This window comes from Strix uralensis, chromosome 4 (genome assembly GCF_047716275.1).
Source record: "Strix uralensis isolate ZFMK-TIS-50842 chromosome 4, bStrUra1, whole genome shotgun sequence".
NCBI lineage: Eukaryota > Metazoa > Chordata > Aves > Strigiformes > Strigidae > Strix > Strix uralensis.
The window spans coordinates 122,492,667-122,515,702 of NC_133975.1; positions in this window are offsets into that span (position 1 = coordinate 122,492,667).

Consider the following 23,036-nt stretch of genomic DNA (forward strand, 5'->3'; position numbering starts at 1 on the left):
TTAGAATTTCTCTTCCATTTCTAAGAATGGCATGGATTACTTCTGTTTTAAAAACAAAAGAGGAGAGATTTGCCTAATGCATCTCTATATAAAAAAAGAAAAAGTCTGCTGTGTACTCTAACCATTCTTTAAATGTCTTCAAGCAGACAGCTAAGCTAAAACTAAAACTGTTTAAGTGGAAGACATATGCCAGGGAGTTAGTGAGAACGATTTGGAGTAAGGTTAGGCTCATTACTTTCTGACATTCATAGCAATTCTATGAGCAGTAAACTTGCATTCCCAGCAAGTTTCCAGTGTTAACAAGACTTGTTCAGAAAGACAGAGTTTGACTGATGCGCCCTCCTCTTCTTAATTTCCAGAAAAGTCTTCTGACCTTTCATGAGTGGGAAGGAATGTGCAAGGGTTCAGATACCAAGCTTGCCTCTGTCCTGTGGGGAGAAGGAAGGGAAATGAGCTGCAGCTCCAAGTAGAAAACTGCAACTCTCATAAATGTGTGGAGGGGACGGTTTTTGTTAAAAAGAGACTTATTCTTTGATTATGTTGCTGCCCATTAAATTCTTTGCAGAAAAGCAGAATGCTTGGTGCATGTAACTATTTTACACATGTTTTTTGACTCAGAAATATCTTGCCGTAACCAAATACTAGTAATAAAAGTGAAAGACTTCTGACTGATAGAAAAGTGACCTGCTAGTAACTAAAGATTTAGTACTAGTGTCACTCCATTCACTTCAAAGCAGCCATTTTCCATTTACAGCCCTGAGATCTCAAAAAGTTATGTTTATGGGCACCTACATACTTTCATAGAGACACAACAGTATTACGCACACGTGTTTACGTACATTGCACTGAGATAGCTTACACTACATGACATACTATTCCAGAGCTGTCAAAGAGTTGACTTCTGCTGTCCTTTATCATTTTGTTTACATCTGAGTGTCTGCAGGTGACTGGAGGTGTCGTTCCACTGAAAATCAGGCAGCTGAGCCAGGAATAAAAAGTTACTCCTAGAGAATAAGATTGCTGTAACCTTCTAGACAGGGGCATACAACTGTCTTCAGTCTTTGAAAGCCACCTTGCTGCAGGTTAGCCTGTTGATTGCTATGTTTCATGTGGCTCTGCATGTACTGCTGCTTGGGACTGGCAGTCAAATAGCAAAAGAAAAGGTTCCGTCAAACCATTGACTGCAGTGAGAACCATGGGTGAGTCACTTCATGCTGGTGCTGATAGCGTTCTTTATTTTTTTCCCCCATGCTGTAATGTTATGAGCTGTAGATGTCACAGGAAATGATAAAATCACATCTTTTCATCTGGGCCTTTCTTCAGTCCTTTCTATATGAAAAGCCATATGTCTCTGTCTGCGGAAGTGTCACATTTCACCCTGCTGATCCAATTTATTTGGTCTGAACATTTGGCCTAATGCTTTTATACAAATACGCTTTCTCTGCCCAGATTCCTATTTTGTGTCATAGTCTGTTTCCTGTTGAAGATGAATGAAGACTTGTCAACAAATAATCTATCCAATAAATTAGAATCCGATCCAAAACCTCATTGACGTCAACAGAAAGACTCTTACTGACTTCAGTGGTCCTACAGTGTCCTTTTCATGTTTCCTTAATGCCTATAAATATATTCATTTTAGAATGAAAATATTTTTCATTACTATTTTTTTTTAAGTCTGTGTAATGATTGGGAAATATTGAGCAAACAAAATTAGAATTGTGCAGTTTAGATATAATTTGGCAGATGGGTGCTGTCCTGGAAAAGCAACTGTGTGCCTATTATTGTGAATACCTATGGGTTTAACTTTAAATATGCTGATATCAGACCAGTGGCACTTTGAAAACTCCCTTGCTCTTCCTGCATGTTTGTGCCAGCGAGTGCTATGCTTTGTACTATGTGTCTGTAGCCACATGTGGCAGAGCTGTGCTCCTTGCTGGCACACAAGTTCACCCAGGATCCCAGCTGGGAACTCCTGAGCTGGAGAGCAGGAGGAAGGTGAATGTCAGGGCAAATGTTTAAAAACAGATGAGCCTGTTTTTCTTTCCCAGAATATAGCTATCTCTGGTGGCTCTTATGGATCTGCATTAGCAAAGAGATGTTTACAGTTCTTCCTCAAGAGAAATTTTATCTTACAGAATATTAAATAATAAAGGGGGTGAAAAAAGGTTGCAAGTGATATGGTTCAGCAAAATAGGCAAGCAAGCAAATTCTGGCATGTAATTTCTGAACTTAGTTAGATCACATCTAAACAAATTAAGTGCTTTGCCTTGAAATGGAGAGAAAGGGTCAGACAATGTGTGCTCAGCTGATGTCTCATAGGGGAAACGTTTGACTTGGAGCAGAATCTACATGACCAAGCAATCGAGCAATGGGAGAAGCACTGTCTCTCCTCCCCTCAGTGCAAGTGTAAAATTAATGTTCTGGAAGGGGATAGCTGCCACAGAAAGGGCTGAGGAAATCTTGCTGCCAGAACTGTGCAGATGGCTCGGGGAGAACAAATATTTTTGAGGAAGACAGAAAAAGAATTTTAGAAATCCACACAAACCTGATGAACCTGGAGCTGCTCAGATTGATGCTCTCTGTATTTTCACATGGTGAAAGGGAGAAAGGATGAATGAATGTTCCCCTCTCCCCAGACAAAGTGTTGTACTTGAAGTCGTGTAGTTCTTTTTAGAAAGACTCAAGTGACATGGAGAAACTTTATGTCCTGAAAGCCAGATGTTATTTAATAAAGGTGGAAGGAAGTTATCATAACAATTTGAGGCTGTAGGGTTTAAAAACCTGGTACAAAGCAACTCAATTACTACTCCAAAATCTCTTACATGTTCTTGTCAGCCTCCTTTCTGAATGATCATTGCATGTTATTGTATCACAAGATGATACGCAATGTAAATACCATGTTTGGGGCAGATGTTTGTCTGGTATAGGGAGGGCATGGTTCTTTAGATCTGTATGGAGTTAAGGTCAATTATAACAGGTAGGCACGAGGCCCTGCACTTATTTTCTGTGCATACATATGTTATGAGCAATTAATAGGAAGTAGAGCTATGACTGTTAAGCTTTCAGTTTCTTGTTATTGTTTATTGTTTGGGGTTTTTTTGAGTAACTGCTTCCTCACCTGAGCTGAAATGCTGAAACCTTTTCCCAGACACTGCCTCCTGTATTTTTAGAAGGTGAAGGGTTTTTTTATTAATAGGTAGACAGAGAACCTGCTAGAAGACAATGACTTTAAATTAGGAGCATTAGGAAATGAATGTGAGGAAAAGCTCAATGAAGAGTCAAAAAAAAAAAAAAAAAAGAAATGATCAAATTACACTTTCCCTCTGGTAGGAAAAGAATACATCCATCCCATCAAGCAAATAACAGTTAGGCAAATGATGAGACTGATATTTGCCTTTCCTACCAGTATTTTTAATGTCACTGTTCTTTATTCTTTTTTTTTTCCCTCCCATATTAAGCCAGAAATGCTGATGCACCAGCATGTCTCATTATGACAGCAGAAGTGTTTCTCTTTGCTGAAGTGAATTTAAGACAAAAACAAATCCTGCGGGCAGTGCCCATCGGCTATACAGAAAAGCATGGTCTGAGGTGGCTGTTGGAGGCTGCCCGTGGCAATTTGTGGGTTTCTGGGCAGACAGGCAGAGCTGATGAGAGCACCTGAGCTGCTGGTAGGAACAGGCACTGACAGCTAAATCTGGTTATTCTCAGGGAAGAAAAGAGAAGGAATTAGGGAAGTGAAAATACAAGGAAGCATGCTATTACTATTTAAAACAAATACCCTGTGGCCACATCATGAAGCATGCCATGGCTGACCAGTATATAAATGCAAAATAATCATGACTGAGACTCAAGGTAGAGGTAACCCAGACTAGCTGCAACAGTAAATACAAGCTTCAGAAAACTTAGATTTCATCAGTTAGCAAAGGCAGCTTTCCTCTCTTGCCCTGCTTGGAAGAAGGTGGAACAATCCCTTTAATTCAGGGGAAACTGTATTTTTCTGACACCCTAGAATTCAAGTCTCATGGGTCTCAACTGATGAAACAGGTTTCATTGCAGGCTAAAAACATATATTGCATGTCTATTGTATAATACCAATCACTCAGGTGAATTCATATTCTGACTCATTAATACCCAGTGAAAATACTGCAAGAGGGAGAAGTAACGGTAAAGAGAGGTCCTCAAATACTGTCACATTTCTGACACTTTTCTTGGGTCTGCTCTTTCTCTAACAGAAGGCAAGATGAACTGGCTAGGAAGATGTCCCTAAAACAACATGAAAATCACCCCTGGAAAATGTCTGAACTAATTAAAAGGTAGGAATGAAATGAGTTCGAGGCCTCAGAGCATCTTCTGTTGCAGAGAAGATGCAGAGGTGGCTGCAGCAGCAGCAGCGATATTACCACACGCTCCTTGATGAGGAATTTAATGCGTCCCACACAGCCTCAGTAATTGCCCTGGTGTGGTGTGGTGCCACAAAGGCAGCGGTCATGAATGAGTAGGAGAGGAGCCTGAAATCTCACAGTGTGAGGGGAATTTATTGGCACTGCCAAAACCGAAAACTCAAAGCGAGCTCCTGTCAGGTTGATTGAGGAGTTGAAAGGAAAACAAGTCACAGCCCCCCAAGGTGTCAGGCATTTTGCAAGCCTCCACTGCACAGGTGTCAGCTCCAGGGTGGCATTTGCCTGTCACCCGCCTGTGATTTTGCAAGCTACTGAGGGCTCTGCCGCACTCAAAGGGTCGCTCAAGCATACCGAGGACTGCAAATCCACCTGCACAGAGATGATGCCTCTTGCTTGAACTGGCACGAGGAGCTTGGAAATTAAGCATCTTGTAGAGCGCAATGAGCACTGGGGGTGATTGCCCCACAGCCTGGTGTATCTGTTTTTGGTAGCTCTGGGATATTCTTGGTTACTATGATTTATAATGTTGCTGCACATAGCTTCGCACCTTGGAATGGAGCTCTGTCATGTGTATAAATACAAGGCAAAGGAGGGATTGCCAGCCAAAGGTGGTCCGAACCCTGAAAACTTTCTAGTTCCAACTATATATAGGATACTGAGCAGCTGTGAATTATATGAATACCATGGGCTGGCTTGGTCGTGCATTTTACACAACAGGCTCAACTTTGGTAGAGCATCAAGGACAGATGTGGAAGCTCTTAGTAGGAGACATTTTTTGGTAGGCATAGAGAGTTCATTCTGGTTAGACAACCTTATTCAGGTCATAGATGTCTAGCTGGTGCTCCAGGGGATGCTTCCAGCTGGAGAACACTTGTGTCTGGTCCCAAAGTACTGTGATGGTTGCTCACAGTCTTTAGGCAGATGGGGTCATCTAGCTTCACATATGGCTGTCAAGCCACCACCATACCCAAATGGCTCTAGATGATGCCCAGCAAGTCCGTACATATGTACTGCTTGACTGATAGGGAATTATGTGTGCACAGTGATCATAACACTGGGAATCGTCCCTTACCTTGTGTTCTAGGTGGCATTGAAATACAACAAAAAATAAGAGTTGGTGGATAGGTACTAGTGGTGCAGAACATTTTACTGCTTGTGCTTGAAATGTAAAGGCACCCGGTGGTTGGTTTTAAAGCACTGATACTTTAATAGGATCTTACTGTTAAGAAAAATGTTATTTTTGATAGAGACTTTGATTAATATTTATGATTAATTTCCAGGGTTTAGAAGCTGGATTTTTAAATACAAGCCTTGAAAAGTTTCCATATGATTGTTGCTTGGCCATCTCCTATGTGTGGAAAACTAGTTTCCTCACTCAGAAGATAGGATTTGGAGAAGGGAACAAAGTTTGATGCCTGTGTACTGAGTTTTCATCATCAAATGAAGCCAATATAGTTCCTACTTTGAGCATAGGTCACAGGCTATGTGCCCTTCCACAGAGATAAATAACAGGTGAACAAAGATAGAATCCTAATTCTAAACCAAAAATTTTATAGCTGGTATTACAGAGGCAATCAACAGTCCTTCGCATTTGAATGGTTGTAGCTCACCTCAGGAGGTATAAATTAAGGAGCTCTATTTGGTCTGAAGTAACAAGCCTACACAAAGCCTTAAGGATAAGTTAATTTTCTTCACTATGAGCCAAAAAAAAGGGTTGTAAGCACAAGAGCTGGGAGAGTCTACCTCCAGTAAGCTTTCTGATGCTTGAGATTGCAGAATCTGCAGTTGCTAGAGGCAAGTGGCTGGGAGTTTCATAAATAATAAATTGCTGTAATCCCATGAGGTCATCATAAAAATATGCATAAGAATCATAGAAAGAATATAATGGGTCACAACCTCAATAGATTCCAGAGCTGATAATAAACAGTGAGCTAGATAAAAATGTATTACAGACAGAAACCTCAGTCAGAGACATCTTCAAAATTTTATTATACAAAATTATTACTTTGGAAAAGAGACAAATGTTATTACCAAAAAAACCAAAATAAGTACATGTGGGAAACTGTATTTCATGCAGAAAAGGACTAAATCAACACCATTTAACCTTTTCAATTGAGAAAGAGCCAGGGACTCCAAAATTTGTGTCACACAGAAACATTCTTGTAGACTAAACATTGTTATCGATGTTCTTCAGGCAACAGTTACTAGGCTTAGTTATTATATTTACCCTTAAAAAAAAGGTAGATTTGAGTTTATAAAAAAAACCTGATAGATGCAACACCTGGAGGCAAACACTAAAAGTATGAAGACCCAGAATAACACCTGGCTTGCCAGAAAAATAAGAAGATGGATTATTTTGAGTACTCCATTGATCTAAAGAAGCATCATCAATAATATAAAGATCATTTGAACGCATGATACAGACTAAAGGAAAATGGGTTGACATACACCTGCAGTGATATATATGGCATCTGAATGCCAAAATCTAATACGAAGCTTGATTGAAATGTACCACATAAGCTGTAAACTGGAAATATCATATCGAGTGTGACAATTTCTTTCCAATTACTTTTGGTAAAAGTGGAAATCAAGCTTTTTAAAAGAACAGAAGTATCTCCACTGTCAGAAAGCTGGTTTGAGAAAGAGAGAAGTTAATGATGCTGTTGATAGCTAGAAGTAGCATGTGTTAAGCAGGTTTATAGGCTGGTGGTTTAAACTACAACTCAGAAAAACGCCTCTTTCATTTAAAGCTTACAGATATTCCCACTGGAAGTAATGGGGCTGTTCATGCTGGAACAGAGACCTAGTGTATAGCAGGTTTGAAGCAAAGCCACTTGGTTACTAAGGGAAATCTGAGGGACCATCTGACAGTTCAACATAATGTGTGGTGATCAAAACAGCATCCTCTAAAACGATAGGAAACTCCAATACAGAAGGAATGGTACAAATATGGTTCTATTATTACATCAGGGTGCAAAAGCTTTGTTTGGAAAAGGACCCTAGGGTGCCGGGCTTGATGTAAGTATATATGGCTAATTTCTGTTTTTATATCAGCTGAGCTTTAGATAGGCTAGCTGGGATCCCCAGAGCAGTCCAGCTGCCATGGCTTGGAGCTCCCAACATATTAATGGAGCCAAAATTGAGAATCACCCCTGAGCTCTGGCTAGAAGGCTGCTGGCCTTGGGTCCGTTCAGGTGTATCTGCTTTGTCCTGGAGCTTGGTGTGTAAATCACCTGGCTTCAGAGCACAGGTGAGCTCCTGGTCCTCCTGTCAGACAAATGCTACAAAACAGCAAGAAAGATGACATGCTGTGAAGAGCTTAGCTCCCTTCCGTCTTGCTTCTGAGAGACTTTTGGTTGAAACCCTGCCACTTTGGGAGCCTTGCTGAAATCAAGGTGGTATTGCTGCTTCTTGACTGTTTTTTCCTGTGGAATTGAAGGCCACTTTAAAGTCAAGATGAAACTGTGTGGTAGAGGGAGGGAGGTCTAACAAATACATCATTGTGTAGAGTGCCTAGATAGTTTCAAGTTGATAGATTTGATGTTTTAAAACAAATTACAGAGAATAAATAAGCAACGATATACACTTGGTTACTGCAGTTTCCACCAGTGTGCTACCTAGCTGTTTTCAGCAATACCCTCTAGGCAACATGATAGAAATGGGTCAGTGTATACATGTTTTCTCTCCTCTGTTAGCATTGCAGCAAATTCTGTGCTTTATCTGTCCCCAACTTAAAGAGCTACTTTCTTGGCTACTCGCAACTTTCTGCTCTGCCTCCGGTAGCTTGGGATCTATTATTCAGCAAAGATGGCTTAAGATGAATGGAGACTATCACTGGAGAAAACAAAACTGCTGTGGCTGCAGGCTGGGAAAAAGAAAATGTCAGATGGGAAACAAGCATTGGGGGTGGGGAGGGGAGACAGAAGAAAAGGGGGTTTTCTGCTTGTGTTGGCACGTGGCAGGCAGCTTGCATGCTTGTGTGATATTAACTTCCTTCTCGTCACAGCGTGGAAGCCTCTGGCGTCCTGACCCTTGCAAATACAAACAGATGTCCCCAGGCAGACCCAGCCCACTGCTGTTCCCTACAGCATCAACATCTTTTACACACAGGGTTCTTTATCACAAATGGCTTTTTTATCATTTATGTATTTCAATTATCTTAAGCTCTCTTCCCCCCAGCCCCTTCAACTCAGTCTCAGAGGAAGGGAGAGAACGGATTTCATGCACTTAGCAGTTGAGCTTGGTGCTATAGATAACCACCTGAAGGCCAAGTTTTGTAGATTACGTTTACAGCTTTGGAGCAGTTGGAGTGATATGCCAAAGCACTGGGTATCCAGCAGCTGCCTTGGAAATGAATGGTAGCTGTTCTGGTGCTTCTGGCTTTTGGAAAACAAATTTAGTCAGGTAGTCACATGGATTAAGGAAGTGTAACTGTTGGCTCCAGTTACTGAAATGGTTGGCCCAAATTCCCCAAACCAATACAAGTATGACAGTGTACAGCCTTACTAACAGCACTGAGGAAAAATAGTCAATTATAGCATCAGTAGTGGAAAGGGAATTTAAAAACCCTAAGCTATTTGGAAGCCTTAGTCAAAAATGAAACTGGGATTTTAGTGCCTAAATCAAATAGGAAACTCGTAAGAGTCAGGCTCTTCTGAAAATGTTACCCAGTAATCTCTGTGTTAGTGAAAAGTCCTACCCCTTTTCCACCCCTCTGTGTCACGAAGAATATTAAAATGCTTGTCAAGCTCCTTCAACAAACAGCTTTCTAACATACGGATGTATTAGACTGATGGCTACCAGTTCTAACTTGGAAAACAGGAGCCGAATCACAGAGAATTTCTTTTGGCAAGTGGTAGAGTCACCTGAAAATGTTGTTTGAGAGAATCCCAAACCATGATCTAAATTCGGCTCAAATTCACAAACCCTTTTAGCTGTTAGAGAAGATCCCCCCTTTTTTTTTTTTTCTAGAAAAGTCTTTTTCTTTTTCTCCAAGAACCATAAATAAATAAAATACACAGATCTCTGTTTTACTCTCTTGTCAAGAGGAAGAGAATAAGGGGGAACTGAGGAACTGAGTTGTCTTATGAGGTTTCTCAAGGACTATGAGATCACACTTCTTCAGGTTCCAGGAATGATCTATGGAAGCTGCAATGGTCTGAAAACAAGAAATTCCTCTTTCCAAGTATTTGAAAGTAAAAGAGCAGGCATTGACTGAAGGGGAAATGGGAGAGGTGGTAATCCTGTTGAGCAGTCCAGCGATACACCCTTTCCTCACAGTTCCTTCCTACTTGGGTGAGATAAGTAACATTGGAAGCTAGTGGCTAAGACCAACAAAAAAGGGTGGTGTCTTTATCTAAGAGAGGTGGGTGTCCCCATTCTGAGATTAATTGTGTTTAATCTGTTTGGAACATTTGTGTATTTTGTCTCAGCATGTTCCCAAGCATATTTGTGGACCTTTTGGAGCTTAGAAACAAAGTCCTTCCCATAGGCAGTCAGCTGGCTGTGTATATCAGCGTCCTTACTTGGAGAGGAGCAGACAGATGGATGGACACTTGTGGTATTCCCATGGGTCTTTTTCTAGTGAGCAGAGAACTGGTGATATTTTTGTAAAGTGCCTTCCTAAACAGTAACATACCACTTTGTAAATCCATGTTTTCAATGTGGTATAGTAGGTTTCTGTTTTGACAGTAGAGGTTTTATTTGCATAGACCTTATAGACAGTTATGGTATTTGGTACCTATTATTCTTGCTGTTGGTGATATCACAGTGTTTCTGCTTCCCTTTCATATTGGTGGTTATGTATGAGGAGATAGGAGAACTATTCCAGCCTGACTGTGCATCTTTATACTACAAAAGGTGAAAGTGCCCTTTCCCCCTAATAATCTATTACTATGCGTTGTTTGCTGAATTGACATAATCAGGTCTTTGTCATTTATTCTCTTCTACATGTAAGAATGTATGACCTAATGGATAACCTAAAAATCTCCATGTAGTGCTAGATTTTGCTATGCTGCCTTTTGTTGAATAATACTTTTAAGCAAATATTTTTTCCAACTGTTTTTAATTTGCGGGTACCTAACCTTCTTCCAGGGAAGGTTTAGTATTTTCCTGTACACAGATTACTCTAGCACAAACTTGAACTCACTTTCTCTGGGTGCCTTTCATGAGACTTCTTAAAAATAGCCCACAGGCTAGTTCCCAAAGGCCTGCAGAGGAGAGGTTGAAAATCACTTTATTAACAGTACCTAATTTTGTGTGGAACACCATGTGAGTGCAGAGAGAAGGGGGCTGGTCATTAATATACTTTACTATCCAAGAAAACTAGTATTTTATAGTTTCTGTACACTGGAAAAGACTTAATTCAGCTTTTATTTCTTACATAGTTAGAATGAATAAAATAGAGAGACCACTCAGGAATAAAGAAAGCTGGTTTCAGTCAAGTCAAGGTTAATCGGTATACTTATATATGGAACCGAAAGGATTTTTACTCTTTTATTAAACAACTTTGAAAAATTAACATGAAACTTGTTGCAGGCTCCAAGAAGGTAACATTAATAGTGATAGAAAATAGCATTTTTAATCTTTCCATTAACACTTTTTAATAGAAGAAGAAAATGTTTTGCTAGACATAAGTAATTTTCCTGAAAATTTAGTGTCAGTAGTCCTGATAAACAGAAATACTCACTGAAAAGTTGTTTTATTATACATGCTATTAACTCTTACAAGAGTCATTAAGAATATTCTCATTAATACAGCTTGCTCTGTTTTTGCTTCAAGAAAACTGCTGTTAGAGTTGACTGGAAACCAGGGGAAGCGGGTCTCTTTTATTGCAAGAATATTAACAAAAACGTTTTTCTCTTGGCCTAGGCTTGGGAAATTCCCTAGGGACTCTAGTGAAATCTGTGAATAATAAGTAGTCCATCAGTGGTAACCGCGGTAGGGTGAATTATAAACGGTCAGTTTTCCATCATCTGCTAGATCTTTGAAAGACCAGATTTATTCAGTCACTGTGATTATGCTGTGATTGTACACGTCATGAAATCCCACTTAGGACTGTGAAATTTCATGAGAACTAAGGCAGCGCCAAGTCCAGCCTCTTCTTCTTGTGGAATGGCTGTTGCGAAATTGCCCTCTACCAAGCACTTTTTGAACTTCAAGTGATAATGCGGTTGACGGTTAATGTCACATACCTCCATCAGCAGATGGACTGAAAGAATTTTAATAACTCTCTGGATCTAAATGATCATTCCTTCCACATTCTTTGTGGTCTCATAGTGTTTATGATAATTCTTGCTCAGGGTCCAATCTATACAGTTTATCCAGCTGTGCCTTTGATGTCTGTACTGTGGTCTCAAGGGAGAAAAGTCGTGAATGAGCGGTTAGTGAGCGACACCCAAGGGGTTATGACATCTTTAACATAAACTCATCAGCATAAGGTTTTTCCTCTGAAATAGATTAAGCAATTTATTTAGCTGTAAAAACCAGAAAACTAGTTAAGTGAATTTTACTGGGGAATCAATAAAGTAATAATTGTGTGGTAATGTAACTGGGGTTGAGGTAACCAGCTTTGGTATTCTTTTCTTTGTTAATCCATTCCCCCTGTGCTTTTTATCCCAGTATTTTTCTGAACAGTCACAAGTTATTCTGACGAGAGAATTGAAAAAGCATATTGAGAAATCTTTGAGCACATTAACTTTTGTACTGTGAAATCTTTCTTTCTTGCCTTTGCAATAGATGCAAAAAAGCACCCGACCAGAATTCATTAACTAAAATTTTATCTCAAACTCATATTTTTGTATTCTGTTAAATTTTCTCCATTTATATTTCATAGAATGGCTTCCTAATCCTATCTGAGAAATGCCTGTAAGCTAAAGATAAATATGTAAAACTTACCTTTGAATTGAATGGTGTCTAACTATTGCTGCTTTTAAAAAAATAATAGCTAGCCCCTTGACATTATCCTCGGCAGTGCTTCAGAATTTGCACTTAGGCTGCAATTATTGCAGTTATATAGGAAGTTTTTCCTTCTGATAATTAGGAACAAGTTAATTTAAAAGAAACTTCATTTGTTAGGCTGTTATAAATATTAAGATATTATAAACTGTTAGAACAAGATAGACCTTTATACACCAGTTTTTCACACTTGCATTTTAGAGTAGATTAGCTAGATTTAGCAATATTCACATTTAAGGACTTAAATGGTTTTCAAAGGTCTTTTCCCTAAAAAAATTATGACCCCCCCCCCCAATCCCTCATCAGTTATGTACTACAAGTTATTTCTTACAGAAATGTCCTCTTTTGCAGCATTAGAAAAAAGAAAAAACAGATCATATTATATTATCAAAGTATTTACATTTAGAATTTTGTTCTTGTGCGTGAACAGAACACACATCTGAACTACAGAAAAGTTAAAGAGGGTAGGATTGAAGGTCTTTTTAGAGATAAATTTCTTTCCTTTTTGTGTAGTCTTAAATGTCTCCAGGAATCAAGTCTGTAGTCAGCAGGAATGAGACTGAAATTATATGTTGAATAATAAAAATTGCCACAGTAGTAATAACATGAATTGAAGTGAGTCCATGCCCTTTGTGAAAAGTAAGGTAGCTGGCAGTATCCAGGAGGACCAAGTAGATGGTGGCAAGCACAAATACTGGGCTAGTATTTCTGAGTGGATCTGTTTATTTTGAGAGTGGTCTGTGCTTCACACCAAGGTAATTTTGAGCCATAGAAATTTAATAAGGGGAAAATTAAAGCAGTGTGCATCCTAAAGAAACTGGTCATATGGAAAAAATTAAAATGGGTTGGAGAAAGTGGATATATTTTTCCATCAAAAGCATCAATGATAATGAAATATAACTTTAACTTTTTCTATAGAGGATTTCAATTTACTGTCACAAAGTTTAAAAAACAACCACCCAACCAAAAAACCCCCAAAACCCAAACCCAAGCACAACCACCCTCAAACCTCTGAATAACTTTTATGAAATTGAAATACTTCAGCTAAAATGGAATATCTGTCTTTAGCAAAGTTGTTTTACTGTTTTGCGGTGGCTGTAGCTTGTACTTTTCTCCATTACTGGTGTCTGTGAAGTACATCTGAGTGGCTTTCGGAGCTGAGTGGGCAGCTGCTTGGCAGAGTCACTTCAGGATCTCAGGAGTCCCTGTCAGATCTTACTTAGCTGTCGTGGACAGGTACTTGTGATATAGCAAAGCAGTGGGGGACCCAGACTGAATGAACTTATTAGAAAGGATCAAGAAACATGCAGCTCTGAGATGTTATTTTGGTATGTATTAGGAGACATTTTGAGTTTTCCAGCACTCAGATAGGTCCTTGCCCCTCAAAGCTTGCATCTCATATCTCAGTGATAGTTAAAACAGGGATTTTGGGGATAGTATCACCTCGACTATTTAGCTTTCTGCATGTGAAAGAGAACCTTATTTACACAGCACCAAACAGCAGCATGATAACCTATATACCAGCTAAAGTAGTGGCAGATATAACCTGTCTCTGGCATTTCTTTCTTGCCCAAAAGTGTAAGACACTGCCTAGGGCCAAATCTCCATTTATTTATTTATTTATTTACAAATCTTTGTTTTCCATTGGAGAAATGCAGAGAGAAGGCAGAAGAAGTTTTGCATGGCTCAAAACAAGAAAGCAAACCCCAGACCCAGCAAACTGTAGCACCAGTGTTAGTGAGTTGCCAGCTGGAGCCTTTCAATGGAGCGTGCTCCTGCAGGAAATGCTGGCCACCTAATGTGCCAAGAGCTCCTGTGTATGCAAATACTTCAGGGCTTGGTTCTGCATGTATTTAGCCTTGAAAAGGGGAGCAGCTTGTGCATAGCTTCATCATCTCTGAAAGCCATGGCTGGATCCAAGGGTCTAACATATCTGTTGTTCAGATATCCTGAAAGGACTTGGTTTCCCTTAAGGTAGAAGCTTTCTGTCCTGTGTGTCAGTAGTGCGTAGAAGTGCCACCACAGACAAGTGTTGCTGTGACTCATTTTATTAGTGCAGGGTGCTCCACATCCTTGTTGGAATAAACAAGACAGAGGAGCCTCCTCAGTGGTGTGGTCCCTCGGGAGCTGGCTGCCTAGCTGTGATTTTACACATCCAGTCAGCTCGGACATCTGAATGTAAAATTCCACACTTGGGGATGTCACATGGATTTTGTGCTCTTCTCTGGGGAATTCCAGGTCTATAAAACAATGAATGGATTATACAGTACTCATCCACAATACGTAGTTTTTAATCTGTGACAGATGTGATATTAGTAATATCCTCCATTCAGTAAGTCCTCCAAAGTATAATTTAGTGCCAGGTTACTAATCTCTGATTTAACTGTTTCAGAGCCCACTCTGTGAAAGACTGGCAATGGGGAGGAAGACCATGCTTGTGGATTAGGGTCAAGGCTGGGAGTTAGGAGGCTGGGTCTGTATGTTGCTCTGCTGCAGACTTTGGGCCTAATTCTTCCCAAATTCCTTTCATTTGAGTGTAAATCTGCTAGTTCTCATTTCCTGGCGGATTCCTTGTATTTTTTATGTCACTGGTTAGCTCAGAAACCTCACATCCCATCCCCCTGCAGGGATACTGCACGGCTTTTGTGCTGTTATCTGAGTCTGAAAAGTGATGAGCTGAAAGGCAGCTTAAACTCTTTGTGTATGACTGTGGAAGCTTTGTCTGACCCTCCCATTTCTCTTGTATACTGTGCAAGTTGTGCTTTCCCACCGCTTTGAAGGTTCATTGATCTGAAGAGCCCATCCTAGATTGGACTTGTAGAGCAAAGCTGTATACAGATAGAAAAAAAAAAAAAATACTGTGAAGGCACTTGATATGAATGATCTCAGACAGAGCCTTGTGACCTGGGTAAACATGGCCCTGACATGACTGATCATGGGGGAAAGATGGTTGTGCAGTTAGGGGAGAGGCCTGTGACACTGAGAAACAAGAGTCACATCTCTTTCACTGGTGCACATGTTGTTGATGTTTATTATGTAATAACCAAATACACAGTAGCAAAATAGAGGGGAATGTTGGATTTGCAAAAGCCGGTATTTGTTTCAGAGTTACTTCTCACATGACTTAACCTAAGAGTAGATAAAGAGTGGCCCAAGGATGGGAGAGCTGAAACTGATGAGAATATGTTATTGCTCCATGGGCATTTGGTGGTGTGATTTTACTAATGTCAGCAGAAAGGTGCTAATGGAGCATCTGTGCTATATCAGTCGAGGATTTGGCACAAAGGTATCCTAGTGAGCTCATTTGCAGGGGCAGTCTTTCAGACAGCTGTTCTAGCAGTTGATAGCAAACTGCCTGAGAAATTTTAGATTATCCTGCTTTGCCTTATTTCCACAGAAAATGCTCCATGTCAAAACCAGTGTTGTAATATGAGACTGTATTGATTCAGGCTATACAGGAGGCCTGAATGGAAACAGCCTTGTTGAACCATTCATTTTGCTGTTTTTCCTTTTTTAGTCTTATGGTTTAAGATTTTAAAAAATCTCTTAGTATAATTTCAGTATTCTAAAAGTGCCTGAAACTTTAAGTCATGTCTTTATAAATTCTGCACCTAATTTGGTGAAGGAGAGGGGGTGAGAAATGCTCATTTCTTTATTGGCTGGAGGATGCTCAAATGAGATGGCAGTGGAATTGAGACTGTCAAAACAATAAAAGGAAGTGTTAACACTGATAATTATATTATTCAAACAATTTGAAATCCTTGGAGGGTGCATTTTTAATGATGCATTGTAAAACAAATTGTGTTTCATAGCTTGAGAGAGTCATAAAACAATAAACTAATTAAGACACCTTTTGTCTGTCTGCTCCTGTCTGCCTATGTGTGTGGTCAGGGGATTTTTGTGAGTATTAATGGAATGCGCTTGAATCCTATTCTTAGTAATTGTTGCCACTGCCAGTGTGTTTTAAAGACTGAATATTCCAATCCAAATAAAAAAAAAAAATAAATCAATCTGAACCACAGTGTAATTGTGCTGCTGTTCCAACAGCTTGATAGACATCATCCCTTCAGACTTGCTCTTCTGTCCCCAAAATAAGGCTGTAGCACCATTTCACACTGGACTGTACCTGGATTTGGGACTTCTGGTGAGGGAGAGTCCCAGCCAGTGTAAACATGGCTCAAAGTTTGGATGTGTTTTGTCTCTGTGCATAAAAAGGAATTGAAAGCAAGAACCGTGGGTGGTAGCTAGTTTGATGATTCAAACTTCTTCTGGCTCAATGTCCAAGTGAAGAGCGGTGACAAGTGGTGTTCCTCAAGGGTTGGTGTTGGGACCAACACTGTTTAACATCTCTGGGGACATGGGCAGTGGGATTGAGTGGATCCTCAGCAAGTTTGCTGGCAACACCAAGCTGTGTGATGCTGTTGACACACTGGAGGGAAGGGATGTGCCATCCAGAGGGACCTGGACAGGATTGAGAGGTGGGCCCGTTCAAACATTATAAAGTTCAACAAGGCCAAGTGCAAGGTCCTGCACATGGGTCAGGGCAATCCCAAGCACAAATACAGTCTGTGCAATGAGTGGATTGAGAGCAGTCCTCAGGAGAAGGACCTGGGGATAGTAATAGATGGAAAACTGACTACAAGCCAGCAATGTGCACTTGCAGTCCAGAAAGCCAACCACATCCTAGGCTGCATCAAGAGAAGTGTGGCCAGCAGGTCAAGGGAGGTGATTCTACCCCTCTGCCCTCATGAGACCCCACCTGGAGTCCTGTGTCCAGCTCTGGGGTCCCCAACATGAGAAAGACGTGGACCTGCCCGAGTGGGTTTGGGGAGGATCATGAAGATGATCAGGGGACTGGAGCACCTCCCTTACGAGGACATATTGAGAGAGTTGGAGTTGTTCAGCCTGGAGAAGAGAAGGCTCTAAGAAGACCTTATAGAAGCCTTCCAGTACTTAATGGGGGCCTACAGGAAAGATGGGGAGGGACTCTTTATCAGGGAGTGTAGTGATAGAATGAGGGGTAATGATTTTAAACTGAAAGAGGATACATTTAGATTAGATATAAGGAAGAAATTCTTTACTGTGAGGGTGATGAGACACTGGAACAGGTTGCCTCGAGAGTCCGTGGCTGCTGCCTCCCTGGCAGTGTTCAAGGCCAGGTTGGATGGTGGTTTGAGCAACCCGGTCTAGTGGAAGGTGTCCTTGCCCATGGCAGGAGTATAGGAACTAGATTATTTTTAGGGTCCCTTCCAACTCAAACCATTCTATGATGATTCCAGTTGCCTACTAAATGTGACTACAGTATAAAACATTAGACTGGGCTAAGAGGTGATTACTTTGTGAACAAGAAACATTAAAATTCCATGCGTCTTTACAGGGCGGCTTTTGGACTAGTTCTGAGATGTTTTGCTGTGCCAAAAACTGAATTTGATTTCGGCGGTTCTCTGAATTTTTACACCAAATAAAGCTTTGTTTCTGAGGCCTGGATTCTGTTCTCTTTCCCATTGCAGCTTTTTCCTTCTCCTTGCTATGCCTCTGTTTCTTTCAATGGTATTGCTCCTGTGTAAGCACAGTGTAAAACTGAGCTCTGTGTTAGACTTTCTCAGTGCTGCGAGGAACAAGGTGCCTGTGCTTCTAGAATTACTGGAAATAGTATAGGCAGATGACATCAGGGAATAAATCCTGGCAACCATCCTCATGTACAGTGGATCTGTTTAAGAGAATACATAGTGAGTAAAATATGGTCCCAAATTATAGCAGTATGTGGCTGCTGATACTGAGAGAGTATCATTTCAGCCTTCAGACAAATCCCATTTTCTGAAATTAACCTTACAGCTACTCTTTGAGCCAAATAACCTCTATCTTTTTCCCACTGGAAAAGTGGGAAAGAGGTCAGTTTCCTGCTATGTTGCTCTGTTTGTCTGCAGTCTGTCTGGGTCTTATCAATTAAAGCTCTTTTAAAAAGATGGGGACCTTTGCTTTTTATGAGCACCTGTGTACCCGCTAGGGACAGAGCTGTATGGATTAGGGTTATGGGAATCTCTAGAAACATATCTTTGTTCAGGGATCAACCAGTAATAGGGTTTTATGTAGAAGGAATAGCAAAATTCCTGGGGGATTCATTCCAATTATATCCCCAATCAAGACAAAAAGAGTTTTAGTTTAGTTTGGTAGGGTTTCTGCATCCTTACCAGTTATAAACATTTGTTCCTTTATATGGCGGTGTTAATTAACATTGTTAAAATGTACTACAGGCTCTCACATTCCCAGACAAACAAAGAGTGCTCATTAGCCACTTACAATTATCATAGGGGAAGAGTATTTTTCAAAAGTTTATTTGAGCTTTTAAAGAACAATCTTAATATCAGGATTGGCTAAGAAAGGTCGCTTGATTCTTCACCATTTACTTCCTACAAAATTAGTTATCATTTACAGAAATCCATTTTGAGTTTACATTAAATATTGTGTGTCTTTTCTGTCTTTATTTTGAGCTAAAACATGCTACTGTGTTAGCTATGAAGATGTTGTATTGGTCTTTATTAACTCTTCACTGAAGAAGAGCCTGATATTGCTGCTCAGAGCTAAGAAATTATCTCATAAGACCTCAACATCTTTTTTTATCACTGTTCAAAATAATACAGTGCTCCGTTGTCCTTGTAACTTTGACAGATGATTAATTATAAATTTGAGATACTGTGGTTCAGATAGGAACCTAATTGGGTATTTGTGAACCAAATATGAAAGTGTTGAATGCAGGTCCATATTCTGGTGCCACTTTGATATCTCTTTTCAGAGGTTAAATCCTCTGTTTTGAAATATATGAATACACATCATTTGTTTCTCTCTAGTGGATATATATATTTCCAGGCAAAAACATAATTCAGCTTTGCATGAGGTGATAAAGCTTTATCAGTAACTGCAGGGTAAAGAATATTTAAAAGACGTATGCATTCCCTTCAAAAATATGTATAGGAAAAATCCTGGATTCTTAGTGAAGACCTTTCTTAAACTTCAGAAAATATGGAAATTCATAGGTAGAATGCCCTAAACAATGGCAGCTCTGCTTTGCTTTTCTGATCTTCCCTTCTATGAATAACACATTGATAGAAGAGAGGGTGTCTGAGGCACTTTGCTCTTGATAAGTGCCTTGTGGGTTTTGCAGCCTGGTACCAACTCTTTGGTTGCAGATTGCTTGAGCTAGCCTCTGGTCCTCATTTCATTATGACAGAATGTATGGATGAACCTGGTAGCTTAGTTGTATTAATTTGATTTTATTTGTAAAGGATGCCCACAGACCAAAAATTAAGCACATGTTTAAAGGTTTTGTTAAGGCAGACCCTGACTTGTGAAGCTGTGGAGGTGTTCCTGTAAATCTCTCTGTGAGTTCTGACACCAAATTGTTCACTTCAAAGCATGTCTTAGTGATAGTGGCTGCTATGGAAGATGAATGTTGAAATTTCTACCACGGTGGGATTGAAACTGAAGTAGTATTAAATTTGTCATCCAGGAGAAACGGAGTTGAAAATAATTCCAAATAATAGAGGAAATACAGTACTTCATTTTTAGATGAAGAATTGTGGGATATTGAAAGGCAAGAAGCTACTGGACTTTTAGAGGATGAGATCAAACAATTAAGGTTTTTTCCTGCTTTTATTGCAATCTGCAGGTTTGTGTGAAGCATGTCCCTGACTCAAGGTGTCACAAGTGTGGTTGATCAGGGCACTGAGATGGGTATTTTGTGTAAGATTCCTCTACAACTGACTAAGGACCAAGTCTGTAGAAACTATTTAATGCCAGTAAGTTAAGTAAAATGTGGGCCTTTGTGCTTCCTTGCAGAGAAATATTGCTTTTGGTGTCGGGGAAAGTCTCAGGAGTCAGATATCTCTGTCCTTAAAGAAGCATCATGGCCTAAAGAATAATATAGAACATGTAATGCTGTTTTCAGTTCATTATGTTCATATTATTTCTGAATGTAGAGGATGGTGGGGTGAAGTTTGCTGTGACTTCACAAACACATTGTCAAATGGTGTCCCATGATTCACTCGCTGAAGAAAACCAGCCACGACCCAAACTCTACAAAACCTGCACCTCCATTTTGTTCATTAGGTGTTCCTGATTTATTTCTTTCTCCTGGGCAAAAGCAGTAAAACAGCTATTGTGTAGGGCTATTCTGGAAACCTGTTTCTAATTTTCTAGAAGAAATCCCCACTCTCCTTTGTACTGAACTATTTATTTAAATATTCAAAGGAGAAGAAAAAGAAAACGCAGCTCTGAGACATCATTCCTTCAGAAATCTTCCACCTATGTCAGCGTTTAGCTTGCAGTTTTTGAAGCCCCATTGTAATCTGAGGCAAGTTACCTTCAGCCATCGATGCCTCTGAGTGTGTCAGTCATGTACTGAAGCTGCTGGCACAGCTGGTACTCTCTACACAACAGGGAGTATTTTTAACACTAAAAATATGAGTGTGACAGGTGCAGATTTTATTAGAACTTTTTTTTATTGTGTATTAGTGGAGAGAAGAGAGCTAGCAGCACTTTTTAACAAGTCTTCAAGTAAGTGGGAAAACAAATAAAGGTCTATGGTACATACTGATGTTTGTTAGCCAAGTATGGGTAGTTCACAGTGGCCTATTCTTTTCTGTTTCAAAAAAAAACTACATGAATTTTGAGCAGCTTGCACAGCCAGAACCACTCATTCTTTTTTATGAGCTTCATTTGCATTTATACTCTTCCCTGCTGTTGTTGAGTAAGCCCCTTTCACTTGTCCTAAATCTATAACTGCACTGGGTGCACTTAAGTAGCTGTTTCCTACTGATATATTGATTATCACACTAATTACATCCGGGTCTGTGTATGGGCTAACAGAGCCAATTTATTTGAATTTTTTATAGAGGGAAAACTCTCCACAACTAATTAATTCTACAGGGATGGGTCTAACTCTTCTCTTTTCTCTCTTTTTTCTTCCTCCATAAAGTTTTTGATAGGTAAAGCTTGTGCTAAAACCAGAAAATGTGTGGGGACAAAATGCATGATGATTTTATGTAGTAAATTTTCATATTCTTCTCTTCTGGCAGGATTTTTTTAAAAATCTGCTTGATTCTTGACAGGATGCTTCTGTTTTTCTGAGGTAGTGTCATACAGTGGTCCTTGGTTCTGCAATCAACTCCATGTGTGCAGCCTGCTGTGCCTATTGAGGTCAGAGAGGTTGGCTACTTACCTGGAGCACATAGCAGAAATGGGCCATGGATATTAACTCATCAGTTCATAGCTGGAGCAGGAATCTTTTTTTTTTTTAAATCTGCAGGATTACATGGCTGTGTTTCATTCAATTTGACATAGAATTAGACACTTTCAATAATTTTAAGTATGTAACACAGTTGAACCTTTCAATAGGGCTTTCTTTAAATTGTGAAAAGTTCCAGATGCCTTTCTGACTAACTTTGTCTGAAATTATCTAATCTCAGATTTTAGGCGTCTGTATGATGCAACTCCTTTGACAGGTACTTCACAGACTTTTTGCAGTGGATTAAAAGATGTTTGAAAATGGCAGTGAAATGGAGGTTTGAGTACAAGCTATCATGGGAAACTGGATAGTGCCTGGTGATAAATTTGCAGTGTAATGAGACTTTTAACCTTTTATATCTAGACCTTCTCTTTGAATCAAGGGTGTGGAGAGTTTGAAAGCAATTACAGCTGGTTGGTGACTCTTTTGTGGTTTCTCTAAATTGATCTATTGGTCTCTCTTCTTGTGAAAATGTCCATTGCCAATGGATTTCAATAGCATCTGCAATGATAACTGTAGTACAGAAGTCATAGGATGTGTATTACCATCATAGCCTTAATGAGGACAATACCTCTCGCACCATGATAGGTCCTAGGAGAGGTATTGATCTGGAGAATGTCCATTTTCTTTTTCTGGTATTTTTAAGAGTGTGCCTATGCCAGGATGCTAGTTTTTGCATTTGTCAAGACTGTTGTTACCATGAACACAGAATTTAGTCAGGTGTGGCTCTACTCATTCACTTTGAATTTTCAGTGAATTTTCATTTATCTTGAATTTTCAGTGGTGTCTTGGAACAAACAAACTTGCTTGACAAAACATTTGAGAGAACAAGGCAAGCCCAAAACCTTTCTTGTCATGCAGATCAAATCTGTCAGGAAAATGAAAGTTATAAAGATGTTTAAATATCACAAAAAAAATTTAAAAATGGATGCAAAACCAAATGGAATTTAATGAGTGCAACATGAGAAAAAACATTCAGTGAGATTGAGCCAAGTTTTGCAGCAGCATTCTGGACACTGTGATCCATAATTTAAATTTTGACATGTTAGAAAGAATTACATTAGTTTAGACTGGAAGGCATTAGACTATAAATCAGAGAGTCTCCATCTCAGTGGAGCTTAAACAGCTCCAAAGGTTAAGTAGAAGATATAAAACTGTTACGATATGTTTGTTATGGGCCTTCAAAGAAAGTGGTGAAACAAGCAGGATGGCAAGGTTACTTCAATATCAGGAGAGAAAAGATCTCACGCATTCTGGGTACAACTCATAGGACTTCGAGCTGGGCAGCATGGGTCAAGTATCCCTGAAGCATTCAGAAAATTATCCTGAGGTTTATGCACGGAAGTAAAGTAGTTTTAAAGCTCTCTGTTCAGTATATACCTATTGCTGATACAGAC